The 18,723-nt window shown below is 44.9% G+C and overlaps 9 non-coding genes and 2 pseudogenes across 9 annotated transcripts; all 11 read right to left on the reverse strand.

Moving 5' to 3' along the window:
• Window positions 1-877: 877 nt before the first annotated feature.
• Window positions 878-1,068, reverse strand: LOC141224546 (U2 spliceosomal RNA). Its single transcript, XR_012291921.1, has one exon. It is a non-coding gene; the product is annotated as a U2 spliceosomal RNA (small nuclear RNA).
• A 1,115-nt stretch (window positions 1,069-2,183) lies between these two features.
• Window positions 2,184-2,374, reverse strand: LOC141224557 (U2 spliceosomal RNA). The gene has a single exon (XR_012291922.1). It is a non-coding gene; the product is annotated as a U2 spliceosomal RNA (small nuclear RNA).
• A 1,115-nt stretch (window positions 2,375-3,489) lies between these two features.
• Window positions 3,490-3,680, reverse strand: LOC141224569 (U2 spliceosomal RNA). Its single transcript, XR_012291923.1, has one exon. It is a non-coding gene; the product is annotated as a U2 spliceosomal RNA (small nuclear RNA).
• Window positions 3,681-4,795: 1,115 nt separating this feature from the next.
• On the reverse strand, window positions 4,796-4,986 carry LOC141224581 (U2 spliceosomal RNA). Its single transcript, XR_012291924.1, has one exon. It is a non-coding gene; the product is annotated as a U2 spliceosomal RNA (small nuclear RNA).
• Window positions 4,987-6,101: 1,115 nt separating this feature from the next.
• Window positions 6,102-6,292, reverse strand: LOC141224588 (U2 spliceosomal RNA). The gene has a single exon (XR_012291925.1). It is a non-coding gene; the product is annotated as a U2 spliceosomal RNA (small nuclear RNA).
• A 1,115-nt stretch (window positions 6,293-7,407) lies between these two features.
• On the reverse strand, window positions 7,408-7,591 carry LOC141224478 (U2 spliceosomal RNA). The gene has a single exon (XR_012291890.1). It is a non-coding gene; the product is annotated as a U2 spliceosomal RNA (small nuclear RNA).
• A 799-nt stretch (window positions 7,592-8,390) lies between these two features.
• Window positions 8,391-8,482, reverse strand: LOC141224570 (U2 spliceosomal RNA; annotated as a pseudogene).
• Window positions 8,483-9,597: 1,115 nt separating this feature from the next.
• LOC141224420 (U2 spliceosomal RNA) lies at window positions 9,598-9,782 on the reverse strand. Its single transcript, XR_012291844.1, has one exon. It is a non-coding gene; the product is annotated as a U2 spliceosomal RNA (small nuclear RNA).
• Window positions 9,783-10,306: 524 nt separating this feature from the next.
• LOC141224538 (U2 spliceosomal RNA) lies at window positions 10,307-10,422 on the reverse strand (annotated as a pseudogene).
• Window positions 10,423-11,537: 1,115 nt separating this feature from the next.
• Window positions 11,538-11,727, reverse strand: LOC141224455 (U2 spliceosomal RNA). The gene has a single exon (XR_012291870.1). It is a non-coding gene; the product is annotated as a U2 spliceosomal RNA (small nuclear RNA).
• A 6,191-nt stretch (window positions 11,728-17,918) lies between these two features.
• LOC141224589 (U2 spliceosomal RNA) lies at window positions 17,919-18,109 on the reverse strand. Its single transcript, XR_012291926.1, has one exon. It is a non-coding gene; the product is annotated as a U2 spliceosomal RNA (small nuclear RNA).
• Between the last annotated feature and the right edge of the window lie 614 nt (window positions 18,110-18,723).

The following is an 18,723-nucleotide window of genomic DNA, read 5'->3' on the forward strand; positions in this document are numbered from 1 at the left end:
GGGAGGAGAACCAATTAAGGCGGGGGGTGGGGTGGAACGAGCAGCTGTCTACCCTTAGCAGGAGGGCTCCTGATTACATACCTCTCCTGCTGCTGCTGCTGCTGGCTGTCCAGCAGCAGACTGAAGGTGGCTGCTGCTGTGCACAGGTATATAAAGGCTCAGAGCCTATTATGACACGCGCAGCCAGCGTTCCATTGCCACATTCCATCTACTGCAGGCAGGATACCTGGCTGGCTGAATGTCGCTGAGAAGCTCACAGAGACGGCCATAAGCAACAGTTTAACAGAATGCCACAGACTAATCAACCAAACTTTTTGGGTTGGGTTCTCTTTTATAGTCTGCAGGCATTAAATGAAAGAAGTCAGTGTTCCAGCAGAAGGAGACAACGTTTCAGAAAAGGCATTGTAGCAAACCAAAATAGAAATTTTAAGCGCAGCAGAGTAACCAGCGCACATACCTGTTAGCTCAGGTGAGTTTAAAAGGCTGCTGTTGATAACAAGGGCATTTGCTAAATAGATGGTGTGTGTGCAACAATATACTGAAAGGTCAATTATATTGTGCAGCTTATCTCACCACCTGTAGTTATTTAGGTGAAAGCTCCAAAATGCTTGCCTAATATGTCTGTTTATCCAAAAGGAAGTAAAAAGGGAGAGCTAGAAAGATAGCATTGCATCACATTACATGGCAATGCAATGCACAGTTGCTGAAGTTGAACCAAAATGAGCTTGTAATCTGGCTTCTGCAACTTTGAACATGAAAAATCCAATGAGGAGAAGAAAAGCAAAGCCAAAGAGTCCATCCCAAAATCCGACAAACAAGCAAAATGAACAAAAAACATTGAATTCAATTCTTTCTGATTTTAGAAACTGCATTAAAGAAGGGGTGCACCGGTCCTGGAGATACTGCAATACCAGGTCAATGCGTGGAGTGGACAGAGCAAGCTCTTTTTCCATCTCCCTGTTCTAAAAATCCATTTAATATATGGTCCCCAGATAGGGGACGTATCAGATATTAAACTGATAAGAACAGATACTACACTTGATCTTAGCCAAAAGGCCGAGAAGCGATAACCAGAATTGGTTTCAAACTACGGAGCCACCCAAGGATCCTGAAAAGTCCATTTGTGGAGATGAGCTCCTGGACTCCCGTTAAGAAGACATGTTGTCAACCTCTAGATCCCTTACATGCCTGCACTTTTCGGCTTGCTGCTGCTGCAATCCACGCGTTTTAGATCTGCATAACTCCACCTCTTTAAACACAGCACCTTCACCCCCTGCTGTTCCCACCCGCCTCAACACCGTTGGAAGGGAGGAGAACCAATTAAGGCGGGGGGTGGGGTGGAACGAGCAGCTGTCTACCCTTAGCAGGAGGGCTCCTGATTACATACCTCTCCTGCTGCTGCTGCTGCTGGCTGTCCAGCAGCAGACTGAAGGTGGCTGCTGCTGTGCACAGGTATATAAAGGCTCAGAGCCTATTATGACACGCGCAGCCAGCGTTCCATTGCCACATTCCATCTACTGCAGGCAGGATACCTGGCTGGCTGAATGTCGCTGAGAAGCTCACAGAGACCGCCATAAGCAACAGTTTAACAGAATGCCACAGACTAATCAACCAAACTTTTTGGGTTGGGTTCTCTTTTATAGTCTGCAGGCATTAAATGAAAGAAGTCAGTGTTCCAGCAGAAGGAGACAACGTTTCAGAAAAGGCATTGTAGCAAACCAAAAAAGAAATTTTAAGCGCAGCAGAGTAACCAGCGCACATACCTGTTAGCTCAGGTGAGTTTAAAAGGCTGCTGTTGATAACAAGGGCATTTGCTAAATAGATGGTGTGTGTGCAACAATATACTGAAAGGTCAATTATATTGTGCAGCTTATCTCACCACCTGTAGTTATTTAGGTGAAAGCTCCAAAATGCTTGCCTAATATGTCTGTTTATCCAAAAGGAAGTAAAAAGGGAGAGCTAGAAAGATAGCATTGCATCACATTACATGGCAATGCAATGCACAGTTGCTGAAGTTGAACCAAAATGAGCTTGTAATCTGGCTTCTGCAACTTTGAACATGAAAAATCCAATGAGGAGAAGAAAAGCAAAGCCAAAGAGTCCATCCCAAAATCCGACAAACAAGCAAAATGAACAAAAAACATTGAATTCAATTCTTTCTGATTTTAGAAACTGCATTAAAGAAGGGGTGCACCGGTCCTGGAGATACTGCAATACCAGGTCAATGCGTGGAGTGGACAGAGCAAGCTCTTTTTCCATCTCCCTGTTCTAAAAATCCATTTAATATATGGTCCCCAGATAGGGGACGTATCAGATATTAAACTGATAAGAACAGATACTACACTTGATCTTAGCCAAAAGGCCGAGAAGCGATAACCAGAATTGGTTTCAAACTACGGAGCCACCCAAGGATCCTGAAAAGTCCATTTGTGGAGATGAGCTCCTGGACTCCCGTTAAGAAGACATGTTGTCAACCTCTAGATCCCTTACATGCCTGCACTTTTCGGCTTGCTGCTGCTGCAATCCACGCGTTTTAGATCTGCATAACTCCACCTCTTTAAACACAGCACCTTCACCCCCTGCTGTTCCCACCCGCCTCAACACCGTTGGAAGGGAGGAGAACCAATTAAGGCGGGGGGTGGGGTGGAACGAGCAGCTGTCTACCCTTAGCAGGAGGGCTCCTGATTACATACCTCTCCTGCTGCTGCTGCTGCTGGCTGTCCAGCAGCAGACTGAAGGTGGCTGCTGCTGTGCACAGGTATATAAAGGCTCAGAGCCTATTATGACACGCGCAGCCAGCGTTCCATTGCCACATTCCATCTACTGCAGGCAGGATACCTGGCTGGCTGAATGTCGCTGAGAAGCTCACAGAGACCGCCATAAGCAACAGTTTAACAGAATGCCACAGACTAATCAACCAAACTTTTTGGGTTGGGTTCTCTTTTATAGTCTGCAGGCATTAAATGAAAGAAGTCAGTGTTCCAGCAGAAGGAGACAACGTTTCAGAAAAGGCATTGTAGCAAACCAAAAAAGAAATTTTAAGCGCAGCAGAGTAACTAGCGCACATACCTGTTAGCTCAGGTGAGTTTAAAAGGCTGCTGTTGATAACAAGGGCATTTGCTAAATAGATGGTGTGTGTGCAACAATATACTGAAAGGTCAATTATATTGTGCAGCTTATCTCACCACCTGTAGTTATTTAGGTGAAAGCTCCAAAATGCTTGCCTAATATGTCTGTTTATCCAAAAGGAAGTAAAAAGGGAGAGCTAGAAAGATAGCATTGCATCACATTACATGGCAATGCAATGCACAGTTGCTGAAGTTGAACCAAAATGAGCTTGTAATCTGGCTTCTGCAACTTTGAACATGAAAAATCCAATGAGGAGAAGAAAAGCAAAGCCAAAGAGTCCATCCCAAAATCCGACAAACAAGCAAAATGAACAAAAAACATTGAATTCAATTCTTTCTGATTTTAGAAACTGCATTAAAGAAGGGGTGCACCGGTCCTGGAGATACTGCAATACCAGGTCAATGCGTGGAGTGGACAGAGCAAGCTCTTTTTCCATCTCCCTGTTCTAAAAATCCATTTAATATATGGTCCCCAGATAGGGGACGTATCAGATATTAAACTGATAAGAACAGATACTACACTTGATCTTAGCCAAAAGGCCGAGAAGCGATAACCAGAATTGGTTTCAAACTACGGAGCCACCCAAGGATCCTGAAAAGTCCATTTGTGGAGATGAGCTCCTGGACTCCCGTTAAGAAGACATGTTGTCAACCTCTAGATCCCTTACATGCCTGCACTTTTCGGCTTGCTGCTGCTGCAATCCACGCGTTTTAGATCTGCATAACTCCACCTCTTTAAACACAGCACCTTCACCCCCTGCTGTTCCCACCCGCCTCAACACCGTTGGAAGGGAGGAGAACCAATTAAGGCGGGGGGTGGGGTGGAACGAGCAGCTGTCTACCCTTAGCAGGAGGGCTCCTGATTACATACCTCTCCTGCTGCTGCTGCTGCTGGCTGTCCAGCAGCAGACTGAAGGTGGCTGCTGCTGTGCACAGGTATATAAAGGCTCAGAGCCTATTATGACACGCGCAGCCAGCGTTCCATTGCCACATTCCATCTACTGCAGGCAGGATACCTGGCTGGCTGAATGTCGCTGAGAAGCTCACAGAGACGGCCATAAGCAACAGTTTAACAGAATGCCACAGACTAATCAACCAAACTTTTTGGGTTGGGTTCTCTTTTATAGTCTGCAGGCATTAAATGAAAGAAGTCAGTGTTCCAGCAGAAGGAGACAACGTTTCAGAAAAGGCATTGTAGCAAACCAAAAAAGAAATTTTAAGCGCAGCAGAGTAACCAGCGCACATACCTGTTAGCTCAGGTGAGTTTAAAAGGCTGCTGTTGATAACAAGGGCATTTGCTAAATAGATGGTGTGTGTGCAACAATATACTGAAAGGTCAATTATATTGTGCAGCTTATCTCACCACCTGTAGTTATTTAGGTGAAAGCTCCAAAATGCTTGCCTAATATGTCTGTTTATCCAAAAGGAAGTAAAAAGGGAGAGCTAGAAAGATAGCATTGCATCACATTACATGGCAATGCAATGCACAGTTGCTGAAGTTGAACCAAAATGAGCTTGTAATCTGGCTTCTGCAACTTTGAACATGAAAAATCCAATGAGGAGAAGAAAAGCAAAGCCAAAGAGTCCATCCCAAAATCCGACAAACAAGCAAAATGAACAAAAAACATTGAATTCAATTCTTTCTGATTTTAGAAACTGCATTAAAGAAGGGGTGCACCGGTCCTGGAGATACTGCAATACCAGGTCAATGCGTGGAGTGGACAGAGCAAGCTCTTTTTCCATCTCCCTGTTCTAAAAATCCATTTAATATATGGTCCCCAGATAGGGGACGTATCAGATATTAAACTGATAAGAACAGATACTACACTTGATCTTAGCCAAAAGGCCGAGAAGCGATAACCAGAATTGGTTTCAAACTACGGAGCCACCCAAGGATCCTGAAAAGTCCATTTGTGGAGATGAGCTCCTGGACTCCCGTTAAGAAGACATGTTGTCAACCTCTAGATCCCTTACATGCCTGCACTTTTCGGCTTGCTGCTGCTGCAATCCACGCGTTTTAGATCTGCATAACTCCACCTCTTTAAACACAGCACCTTCACCCCCTGCTGTTCCCACCCGCCTCAACACCGTTGGAAGGGAGGAGAACCAATTAAGGCGGGGGGTGGGGTGGAACGAGCAGCTGTCTACCCTTAGCAGGAGGGCTCCTGATTACATACCTCTCCTGCTGCTGCTGCTGCTGGCTGTCCAGCAGCAGACTGAAGGTGGCTGCTGCTGTGCACAGGTATATAAAGGCTCAGAGCCTATTATGACACGCGCAGCCAGCGTTCCATTGCCACATTCCATCTACTGCAGGCAGGATACCTGGCTGGCTGAATGTCGCTGAGAAGCTCACAGAGACCGCCATAAGCAACAGTTTAACAGAATGCCACAGACTAATCAACCAAACTTTTTGGGTTGGGTTCTCTTTTATAGTCTGCAGGCATTAAATGAAAGAAGTCAGTGTTCCAGCAGAAGGAGACAACGTTTCAGAAAAGGCATTGTAGCAAACCAAAAAAGAAATTTTAAGCGCAGCAGAGTAACTAGCGCACATACCTGTTAGCTCAGGTGAGTTTAAAAGGCTGCTGTTGATAACAAGGGCATTTGCTAAATAGATGGTGTGTGTGCAACAATATACTGAAAGGTCAATTATATTGTGCAGCTTATCTCACCACCTGTAGTTATTTAGGTGAAAGCTCCAAAATGCTTGCCTAATATGTCTGTTTATCCAAAAGGAAGTAAAAAGGGAGAGCTAGAAAGATAGCATTGCATCACATTACATGGCAATGCAATGCACAGTTGCTGAAGTTGAACCAAAATGAGCTTGTAATCTGGCTTCTGCAACTTTGAACATGAAAAATCCAATGAGGAGAAGAAAAGCAAAGCCAAAGAGTCCATCCCAAAATCCGACAAACAAGCAAAATGAACAAAAAACATTGAATTCAATTCTTTCTGATTTTAGAAACTGCATTAAAGAAGGGGTGCACCGGTCCTGGAGATACTGCAATACCAGGTCAATGCGTGGAGTGGACAGAGCAAGCTCTTTTTCCATCTCCCTGTTCTAAAAATCCATTTAATATATGGTCCCCAGATAGGGGACGTATCAGATATTAAACTGATAAGAACAGATACTACACTTGATCTTAGCCAAAAGGCCGAGAAGCGATAACCAGAATTGGTTTCAAACTACGGAGCCACCCAAGGATCCTGAAAAGTCCATTTGTGGAGATGAGCTCCTGGACTCCCGTTAAGAAGACATGTTGTCAACCTCTAGATCCCTTACATGCCTGCACTTTTCGGCTTGCTGCTGCTGCAATCCACGCGTTTTAGATCTGCATAACTCCACCTCTTTAAACACAGCACCTTCACCCCCTGCTGTTCCCACCCGCCTCAACACCGTTGGAAGGGAGGAGAACCAATTAAGGCGGGGGGTGGGGTGGAACGAGCAGCTGTCTACCCTTAGCAGGAGGGCTCCTGATTACATACCTCTCCTGCTGCTGCTGCTGCTGGCTGTCCAGCAGCAGACTGAAGGTGGCTGCTGCTGTGCACAGGTATATAAAGGCTCAGAGCCTATTATGACACGCGCAGCCAGCGTTCCATTGCCACATTCCATCTACTGCAGGCAGGATACCTGGCTGGCTGAATGTCGCTGAGAAGCTCACAGAGACGGCCATAAGCAACAGTTTAACAGAATGCCACAGACTAATCAACCAAACTTTTTGGGTTGGGTTCTCTTTTATAGTCTGCAGGCATTAAATGAAAGAAGTCAGTGTTCCAGCAGAAGGAGACAACGTTTCAGAAAAGGCATTGTAGCAAACCAAAAAAGAAATTTTAAGCGCAGCAGAGTAACCAGCGCACATACCTGTTAGCTCAGGTGAGTTTAAAAGGCTGCTGTTGATAACAAGGGCATTTGCTAAATAGATGGTGTGTGTGCAACAATATACTGAAAGGTCAATTATATTGTGCAGCTTATCTCACCACCTGTAGTTATTTAGGTGAAAGCTCCAAAATGCTTGCCTAATATGTCTGTTTATCCAAAAGGAAGTAAAAAGGGAGAGCTAGAAAGATAGCATTGCATCACATTACATGGCAATGCAATGCACAGTTGCTGAAGTTGAACCAAAATGAGCTTGTAATCTGGCTTCTGCAACTTTGAACATGAAAAATCCAATGAGGAGAAGAAAAGCAAAGCCAAAGAGTCCATCCCAAAATCCGACAAACAAGCAAAATGAACAAAAAACATTGAATTCAATTCTTTCTGATTTTAGAAACTGCATTAAAGAAGGGGTGCACCGGTCCTGGAGATACTGCAATACCAGGTCAATGCGTGGAGTGGACAGAGCAAGCTCTTTTTCCATCTCCCTGTTCTAAAAATCCATTTAATATATGGTCCCCAGATAGGGGACGTATCAGATATTAAACTGATAAGAACAGATTTTTTTTTTTTTTTTTATCGAAAGCCCGAATTCGTGTACAAAACCCGAGTGCGCTTAAAAAAGTGACAAGTGCCACAAAAAAAAGTGCACTAGGATGCTGGTCTTCTTGAAACCCTCTCCAAAAGGAGAAGGGTCCCCCAAACCATTCCCCGTCCCTCCGAGCCAGAAGGCCACAGCGAGGAACAGGGACAAATAGCCACCTCCAGCCGGAGCCAGAGGCGACCCAATCTTACCCCCAATACCTGCCCGAGTTCTCACCCGAGCAAGGCACTGGGAGCCAAAGACTGTGCTCCCCTCCCGGAAGAGGGGAGCCAACAACGCTCTCCTCCCGAAAGAGGAGAGCCAGTGGGGTTCAGGGGGGAGCGGAACCTGATGGCCACACACTCCCCCCCTAGACCTGCCAAGAGAGGAACCCGTAAGGGAACCGCATCCCGACAAAATCCTAGTAAGGACGTGGACACACGTGAAAAAGTGGACACACAGTGACAAAAAAAAATTAAATAAATAGTGAAGGTTTCACAGTATAATACTACCCGGACCTTCGACCGGGAATTGAAAAATTCCCCATCCTAAGGCCAGAAGGCCCGGAATAAGGGTGTGTGTGAAGAAAGAAATATTGAAGTGCTAGTGCAAATGTGCCATAAACTCAAGTGGGGTTCCCAATCCCAGTGAGTTAAGGCACCCCAGGGTCACCACTCCTGGGGCACTTCACACTTCGGGCTTTCGATCTTCCCCGGCCCAATGGCGTCGATCCTGGGGGGCCATGCTTTCCACCAGATGACTATATTAGCCACCTGGCGTACTAACAAGCGCCTAAACCCCAGTGTGCATAATGTATCAATCTACTAGGGCGGCCAACATCCAAAACCGCCTTTTCGAAAGATACTACACTTGATCTTAGCCAAAAGGCCGAGAAGCGATAACCAGAATTGGTTTCAAACTACGGAGCCACCCAAGGATCCTGAAAAGTCCATTTGTGGAGATGAGCTCCTGGACTCCCGTTAAGAAGACATGTTGTCAACCTCTAGATCCCTTACATGCCTGCACTTTTCGGCTTGCTGCTGCTGCAATCCACGCGTTTTAGATCTGCATAACTCCACCTCTTTAAACACAGCACCTTCACCCCCTGCTGTTCCCACCCGCCTCAACACCGTTGGAAGGGAGGAGAACCAATTAATGCGGGGGGTGGGGTGGAACGAGCAGCTGTCTACCCTTAGCAGGAGGGCTCCTGATTACATACCTCTCCTGCTGCTGCTGCTGCTGGCTGTCCAGCAGCAGACTGAAGGTGGCTGCTGCTGTGCACAGGTATATAAAGGCTCAGAGCCTATTATGACACGCGCAGCCAGCGTTCCATTGCCACATTCCATCTACTGCAGGCAGGATACCTGGCTGGCTGAATGTCGCTGAGAAGCTCACAGAGACCGCCATAAGCAACAGTTTAACAGAATGCCACAGACTAATCAACCAAACTTTTTGGGTTGGGTTCTCTTTTATAGTCTGCAGGCATTAAATGAAAGAAGTCAGTGTTCCAGCAGAAGGAGACAACGTTTCAGAAAAGGCATTGTAGCAAACCAAAAAAGAAATTTTAAGCGCAGCAGAGTAACCAGCGCACATACCTGTTAGCTCAGGTGAGTTTAAAAGGCTGCTGTTGATAACAAGGGCATTTGCTAAATAGATGGTGTGTGTGCAACAATATACTGAAAGGTCAATTATATTGTGCAGCTTATCTCACCACCTGTAGTTATTTAGGTGAAAGCTCCAAAATGCTTGCCTAATATGTCTGTTTATCCAAAAGGAAGTAAAAAGGGAGAGCTAGAAAGATAGCATTGCATCACATTACATGGCAATGCAATGCACAGTTGCTGAAGTTGAACCAAAATGAGCTTGTAATCTGGCTTCTGCAACTTTGAACATGAAAAATCCAATGAGGAGAAGAAAAGCAAAGCCAAAGAGTCCATCCCAAAATCCGACAAACAAGCAAAATGAACAAAAAACATTGAATTCAATTCTTTCTGATTTTAGAAACTGCATTAAAGAAGGGGTGCACCGGTCCTGGAGATACTGCAATACCAGGTCAATGCGTGGAGTGGACAGAGCAAGCTCTTTTTCCATCTCCCTGTTCTAAAAATCCATTTAATATATGGTCCCCAGATAGGGGACGTATCAGATATTAAACTGATGAGAACAGATTTTTTTTTGATTGAAGCTGCATCCAAGGCACTGAAAAATGTGACCGAAGTCACACCAAAACAGCGCACGAGGCGAGGATTCATGTGGACCCTTCCCGGAGGAGAGGGTCCCCAATAAACCATCCCCATCCCTCCGAGCCAGAAGGCCACAGCGAGGGTCAGGGATCTCCGATGCTCTCCCTAGCCGAAGCCGGAGAAGAGCCGTTTTCGTGCTCCCAGCTTCCATCTAGGCTGCCACCCTAGTGGAGCTGGAGCCTGTGTTGGTTTCTCAGCCCAAAGCTGACCGGACCTCCGACCGGGTTTATAAAAATTCCCCTTCCTAGCCCGGAGGCCAGGAATAGGGGGGGTTGCTCAGAAAGTATGATTGGCAAAGGTGCGGCGTGCTACGAAGCCAAGTCTTTCTGGGGTTCCCAGTCCCAGTAAGCTTGGACTCCCACCAGGGCGCCTACTCCTGGGGCACATTGCTCCAAAGCCCTCACACTTACCCAACCTAGTGACTTCGATCCTGGAGGGCCATGTTTTCCATCAGATAACTCTATGAGCCACCTGGCGTACTAACAAGTGCACCAAACCAGTGTGTAATATGCATCAATTTACTAGGGCAGCCCAAGGACAAAACTGCCTTTTCAAAAGATACTACACTTGATCTTAGCCAAAAGGCCGAGAAGCGATAACCAGAATTGGTTTCAAACTACGGAGCCACCCAAGGATCCTGAAAAGTCCATTTGTGGAGATGAGCTCCTGGACTCCCGTTAAGAAGACATGTTGTCAACCTCTAGATCCCTTACATGCCTGCACTTTTCGGCTTGCTGCTGCTGCAATCCACGCGTTTTAGATCTGCATAACTCCACCTCTTTAAACACAGCACCTTCACCCCCTGCTGTTCCCACCCGCCTCAACACCGTTGGAAGGGAGGAGAACCAATTAAGGCGGGGGGTGGGGTGGAACGAGCAGCTGTCTACCCTTAGCAGGAGGGCTCCTGATTACATACCTCTCCTGCTGCTGCTGCTGCTGGCTGTCCAGCAGCAGACTGAAGGTGGCTGCTGCTGTGCACAGGTATATAAAGGCTCAGAGCCTATTATGACACGCGCAGCCAGCGTTCCATTGCCACATTCCATCTACTGCAGGCAGGATACCTGGCTGGCTGAATGTCGCTGAGAAGCTCACAGAGACCGCCATAAGCAACAGTTTAACAGAATGCCACAGACTAATCAACCAAACTTTTTGGGTTGGGTTCTCTTTTATAGTCTGCAGGCATTAAATGAAAGAAGTCAGTGTTCCAGCAGAAGGAGACAACGTTTCAGAAAAGGCATTGTAGCAAACCAAAAAAGAAATTTTAAGCGCAGCAGAGTAACCAGCGCACATACCTGTTAGCTCAGGTGAGTTTAAAAGGCTGCTGTTGATAACAAGGGCATTTGCTAAATAGATGGTGTGTGTGCAACAATATACTGAAAGGTCAATTATATTGTGCAGCTTATCTCACCACCTGTAGTTATTTAGGTGAAAGCTCCAAAATGCTTGCCTAATATGTCTGTTTATCCAAAAGGAAGTAAAAAGGGAGAGCTAGAAAGATAGCATTGCATCACATTACATGGCAATGCAATGCACAGTTGCTGAAGTTGAACCAAAATGAGCTTGTAATCTGGCTTCTGCAACTTTGAACATGAAAAATCCAATGAGGAGAAGAAAAGCAAAGCCAAAGAGTCCATCCCAAAATCCGACAAACAAGCAAAATGAACAAAAAACATTGAATTCAATTCTTTCTGATTTTAGAAACTGCATTAAAGAAGGGGTGCACCGGTCCTGGAGATACTGCAATACCAGGTCAATGCGTGGAGTGGACAGAGCAAGCTCTTTTTCCATCTCCCTGTTCTAAAAATCCATTTAATATATGGTCCCCAGATAGGGGACGTATCAGATATTAAACTGATAAGAACAGATTTTTTTTTTTTTTTTTTCTTTTTAACCAAATCAGATAGGCCGGAGCATAAGCTCAATCAAATCGACTTACAAAAGCCTTTCATTGACACTTAGCCTTTCATCACACTTGGTATATAATCAAAAATAAAACCAAACCTTATCATCAGGTACATTATACACTACTAATTAAACTTTACCAAAAACCTCCACTTTTTAAACTTCCAGATCCCTTCAGCATCTATAATACTTCCACGTTCCTGATCCCAGAGGTATATTACATACATACGTGACAGAATCAATCTCAAACATTCATTAACTGACATTTTCTTCCTTTTAAAAACTAACAAATTCCTCGCATCCCACAAACTTTCAATTACACACACCACCAACAACCATAAAATCCTATCCTTAATTCTACTACATGCACCCATCCCAAACATAGCAAGTTTCCAATTAACATACTTTACACCCACCAATTCCTTGCAAAGTCCCCCTATACCCTTCCATACATCATATGCAAAATCACAATCCCATACCATATGTCTAACATGCTCTCTCAAACCACATCCATCCCTCGGGCATACCTCAGATTTAACTAAATCCCTCTTCTTTTGCACATCTCTAACAGGCAAAATGTCATGCAATATCATCCAAGCGATATCTCTCTGTCTGTTAGTCACACCATCTATACTTAATTTTCTCCACATCTCGGTTACTTCCTCCCCTCTCAACCCATTGATATTACATACCACCTCACGCTCACGCACCATCCTAATGACTTTCTTCTTTTGCCTAAAATCACTCATGTTAACGGACAACAAATCATACTTCCTTACAAATTTCTCAACACAACCATACCATACAGGACACTTAAAAGCAACAGGCACTCTAGCATCCCTTTTGACCCACTTTAAGCCATAAAGCATCCATCCAGCCGAATACTTCATCATATAAGCACACTTATTACTTTTCCCTAGAACCACCACCACCATTTTCACGTAACTAATCCCTAAAAAGAAATCAATATTTGGAAAATCCAAACCACCATTTACACATAACTTATAGACATATTCCCGTTTCAATTTCTCCATGCGACTTCCCCAAAGAAAATTAAAGATGAATTTCTCAGTTTTCCTAATTTTCTTAAAAGCAGCAGGATATACATTCGCAACAAACAACAAAATAGGCAAAATAACCGCCTTAATAATCAGAACTTTCCCAGTCAGAGTTAATTCTCTCATTCGCCAAAAAATCAACTTGCGCACCACTCTCACCCCACAATCTTCCCAACTCTCATTTCCTTTCAAATCATCATTAAACTTAATCCCAAGCACCTTTATTGCACCATCCTCACACCTCACACCATCCATCCGTACATTCCTCTCACCAAAACATTTAAAGGAACTCTTAGTCCAATTGACCTTAAAAGCTGAGACACTACAAAACAAACTTAATATCAACCTTGCCCTACTCATCGCAGCCATATTCCCACTCACAATCACTACATCATCCATGTAACCTAGAATTCTCACATCCTTTCCATTACTCCCAGGAATCATCACACCTCTCATAACCTTATCCTTCCTAACCATACACATCAACACTTCAATCACACTAATAAACAAAAAAGGGGACATAGGGCACCCCTGACGCACTCCTGATTTAATTCTCACTTTCTCACTCAACCACCCATTCACCAAAAATTCACTTGAAACATTACAATACAAACTCCTAACACAGTTTACAAAATTCCTGGAATAACCCATCTTAGACAAAACCTTAAACATAAAGCTATGTGACACACGGTCAAAAGCTTTTTCAAAATCAACCGAAAACAACAAACATTTCTGCTTACGACTCATACAATCCCCAATCACATCACGCAACAACACCAAATTTTCAGTCATACTTCTCCCAGGCACTGCACACACTTGGTCTTCATCCACCACACCGCCAATCACTTCCCGCATCCGGCTAGCCAACAATTTACTAAACACCTTATAGTCTGCATTCAAAAGGGTGATTGGCCTCCAATTCCCCAAATCCTTTTTATCACCTTTCTTATGAACCAAAACCACCACCCCATCTCTCATAGATTCACTCAACATATTCTCCGTGAACATATACTGGCACACCTCCAATAAGTCATTTCCCATCGTGTCCCATTCCTTAACATATAACTCCACGGGCAGTCCATCCTTCCCAGGTGTTTTATTCTTACTCGCAGACATCACCACTTTTTTAACTTCATCCAACACAATTACATCATCCAATATTTCACGTTCATCCTCACCCAAACAACCTTCTAAACACCCCAAAGCATCAGTCAACATCCTATCATCAACCCATTTTTCCCCATACAACTCCTTATAAAACAACACCACCTCCTGCATCACATCCTTCCCACTCACACACACCCCATCACCATTCACCACCTCATCCATATCTACTTTCTTCCCAAAAACTTTTTTGAAAAAAAACCTTGTGCATTTCTCATTTTTCTCCAAATGTTCAATCTTAGAACGGTAAATAATTTCTTTCCCTTTACCCTCAATATATTTCTTAATCTCTTCTTTCACTTGACACATCAAAACATCCACATCCACTCCAATCATCCTTAACATCCTCAGCCACTCCAGTCTAGAGCTTAAATCATTAAATTTTGCTCTATTCATTGCTGCTTTCCTCCTGCCCCTTTTTCTAAAGAAAAAAACAATCTCACTCTTCATCCAGTCCCACCACTCAAGCACATTCCTGAAATCACTTTTTTTATCCCTCCACCTAACATACATTCGCCTAAAATCACACATGATCCTATTATCTTCCAGCAAACGCACATTAAGTTTCCACACGCCACCACCATATACAAAGGAAATCTTACCTTCTAGACGTGCCCTCAAACACACATGGTCAGAGAAGGGAACATCTTCCTGCTGGAAATTCCTACAAATAACATTTTGTGAAGAAAAGAAGATACGGTCTATTCTAGACTCTATGCCTCCCCTGTCGGCCTTATAGGTCGCAGGAGGTGGATTACCTAAAAAAACTTCCGCAGCATCCTGTAAGGAAAAATCCGCCACAAGACTCTTGAGTCTTTTACCTGTAACATCCATCTTATCCCCCTCCGTCACACAATTGAAATCTCCAACAAAAATTATTGGCATTTTGCCAGATAAAAAAAAACATAATTTCTCAAAAATTTCCAGCCTCTCCCCTTTATCTATTGGTGCATACATATTTACCACCCTAACCCTCCACCCCCTACAATTTAACTCACATATTACACACCTCCCCGCCTCCACCACCATGTAACTTTCTATCTTAACACTATAACCCTTCACCAAAACACCTACCCCACAATTTTTATTACATACAGAACCAGACCACACACTTTGACCTAAAGGCCATGCATTTTCACTTAAGGGATCGGAGATCCCACACTCCTGGACACAGTATACGTCCGCATCCAAGTTGCTCAAGTAGTCCAAAATTGCCACTCTTCTCGACTCAGATTTAATCAGCCGAACATTTAGCGACAAGATGCTGAGAGCAACTTGGGCACCCATCTATTAATTTGATGTGGCAGGTCACGACAACATGCCCACCTGTACATCATCCTAACCCTTCTGGGGGTAGGACGCTGGACGTGCAGATATCGTAGTTTGTGCCTTCCCCCAAAAAAGATACATCTTGGGGATCGGATGCAGTAGGGTACACCCGGGCTGGACTCACACTGCAGTCACTTAAAGGGGAAAAGGATGGCTCAGTTTTCTTCTTTTTCTTCACTGAAGCGCCTCCATCTTCATCTGAACTATAATCCCGCCGCTGGGGGTCAAAGTCCCCCTGACCTCCCTCCTCCTCAAGGTCAGAAACGACATCGCTCCAGGCCACATGCGGTGTTCTGGTCAGATCAGACTCCTCTTCCCCCTGCAATGTAACCATCATGTCTGGAATTTCAGCCTCCAGATCCTCCACCGGGGCCACTTCCATGCCTATACGATCATCAGTTATCGTCTCAGACTCACTGACATCTGAAGCCACAGACGCGGCCCTCTGCACCGGTGGCTCAGGTGCCAGCTCCATATTTCCTCTTACATTCACACGAACCAGTTCTGGAAAAGCAACCCGAGCCTCCTCCTCATCCAGGAAAGCCAGAGTAGATATCGGAGCAGTCGGAGTTGGAGCAGTCGGAGTTGTAGCTGTGGGTGCAGGAGATTCATTTCTTCTCCTTCCCCTTCCCGCTGCCCCCGCATATGAACCAGGATGGAATATACAGTCTCTGAAGGCATGCCCCTTCTCTCCGCAGAGGTTACAGACTATTTCATTTTTGAATTATTGGAAGAATGACCCACCTCATTGCACTTCCTGCAAATAATCTGTCTGATGTCGCATGCTTCCTGAGTATGGCCATACCTCCTACAATGACGACAAAACCTGGGCGCATTGGGGAAGAACAGGTAACCCCGCTCACTCCCAATGGAAAAATTTGATGGAGGATAATGTATACCCCCTGGTTCATCAGGACTTTCCCGGAACTTGACCATGAAACGATATTTACCGGTCCATAGTTCCTCCTCATTCATGACTTTTACTGCCACCTTGGTAATATAGCAGTGCCTATTTAGAAAGGCATAAATCAAAGCCAAGTCCACATGTGGGTTGTACATGAAAACAGTCAGAGGTACCTCTTTGGAGCAATACAAGATGACAAAAGTCAGCCCATCCAAATATTGATTGTCCAGATTCTTTTTCAAACAATCATAGAAATTGTTGCAAACAGCCATAGAAGTAAATACAAGATTATACTTGCTTTTGAATTGCTGGAGGCACAAGATTTCTTCCTTCTTCACTTCAAGGAGTCCAAACAAAATCTCCTTCACCACGAAGCTGAGGGTAAAGATTCCTTCTTTGCCTTCTTCCACATCAATCTGGATTCCAAACTTCACTCGAGCCTCACCGGGCCCAGCGTATCGAATGCGTCCCATTATCGCTAGTCGTGTCTACTGGCCAACTCCTTATAGCAGCAAGTGGCTTAAGCCATAAAATGGCGATGCCACAGGGCCAAGAGTTAACGCACAGACAGCCAAATGACTAGACCCATTACAGATCTGAGCCAAAAGGCCGAGAAGCGATAACCAGAATTGGTTTCAAACTACGGAGCCACCCAAGGATCCTGAAAAGTCCATTTGTGGAGATGAGCTCCTGGACTCCCGTTAAGAAGACATGTTGTCAACCTCTAGATCCCTTACATGCCTGCACTTTTCGGCTTGCTGCTGCTGCAATCCACGCGTTTTAGATCTGCATAACTCCACCTCTTTAAACACAGCACCTTCACCCCCTGCTGTTCCCACCCGCCTCAACATCGTTGGAAGGGAGGAGAACCAATTAAGGCGGGGGGTGGGGTGGAACGAGCAGCTGTCTACCCTTAGCAGGAGGGCTCCTGATTACATACCTCTCCTGCTGCTGCTGCTGCTGGTTGTCCAGCAGCAGACTGAAGGTGGCTGCTGCTGTGCACAGGTATATAAAGGCTCAGAGCCTATTATGACACGCGCAGCCAGCGTTCCATTGCCACATTCCATCTACTGCAGGCAGGATACCTGGCTGGCTGAATGTCGCTGAGAAGCTCACAGAGACCGCCATAAGCAACAGTTTAACAGAATGCCACAGACTAATCAACCAAACTTTTTGGGTTGGGTTCTCTTTTATAGTCTGCAGGCATTAAATGAAAGAAGTCAGTGTTCCAGCAGAAGGAGACAACGTTTCAGAAAAGGCATTGTAGCAAACCAAAAAAGAAATTTTAAGCGCAGCAGAGTAACCAGCGCACATACCTGTTAGCTCAGGTGAGTTTAAAAGGCTGCTGTTGATAACAAGGGCATTTGCTAAATAGATGGTGTGTGTGCAACAATATACTGAAAGGTCAATTATATTGTGCAGCTTATCTCACCACCTGTAGTTATTTAGGTGAAAGCTCCAAAATGCTTGCCTAATATGTCTGTTTATCCAAAAGGAAGTAAAAAGGGAGAGCTAGAAAGATAGCATTGCATCACATTACATGGCAATGCAATGCACAGTTGCTGAAGTTGAACCAAAATGAGCTTGTAATCTGGCTTCTGCAACTTTGAACATGAAAAATCCAATGAGGAGAAGAAAAGCAAAGCCAAAGAGTCCATCCCAAAATCCGACAAACAAGCAAAATGAACAAAAAACATTGAATTCAATTCTTTCTGATTTTAGAAACTGCATTAAAGAAGGGGTGCACCGGTCCTGGAGATACTGCAATACCAGGTCAATGCGTGGAGTGGACAGAGCAAGCTCTTTTTCCATCTCCCTGTTCTAAAAATCCATTTAATATATGGTCCCCAGATAGGGGACGTATCAGATATTAAACTGATAAGAACAGATACTACACTTGATCTTAGCCAAAAGGCCGAGAAGCGATAACCAGAATTGGTTTCAAACTACGGAGCCACCCAAGGATCCTGAAAAGTCCATTTGTGGAGATGAGCTCCTGGACTCCCGTTAAGAAGACATGTTGTCAACCTCTAGATCCCTTACATGCCTGCACTTTTCGGCTTGCTGCTGCTGCAATCCACGCGTTTTAGATCTGCATAACTCCACCTCTTTAAACACAGCACCTTCACCCCCTGCTGTTCCCACCCGCCTCAACACCGTTGGAAGGGAGGAGAACCAATTAAGGCGGGGGGTGGGGTGGAACGAGCAGCTGTCTACCCTTAGCAGGAGGGCTCCTGATTACATACCTCTCCTGCTGCTGCTGCTGCTGGCTGTCCAGCAGCAGACTGAAGGTGGCTGCTGCTGTGCACAGGTATATAAAGGCTCAGAGCCTATTATGACACGCGCAGCCAGCGTTCCATTGCCACATTCCATCTACTGCAGGCAGGATACCTGGCTGGCTGAATGTCGCTGAGAAGCTCACAGAGACCGCCATAAGCAACAGTTTAACAGAATGCCACAGACTAATCAACCAAACTTTTTGGGTTGGGTTCTCTTTTATAGTCTGCAGGCATTAAATGAAAGAAGTCAGTGTTCCAGCAG

This window comes from Phyllobates terribilis, unplaced genomic scaffold (assembly GCF_046119375.1).
Source record: "Phyllobates terribilis strain yellow unplaced genomic scaffold, ASM4611937v1 Scaffold_393__1_contigs__length_1774422, whole genome shotgun sequence".
Classification (NCBI taxonomy): Eukaryota; Metazoa; Chordata; class Amphibia; order Anura; family Dendrobatidae; genus Phyllobates; species Phyllobates terribilis.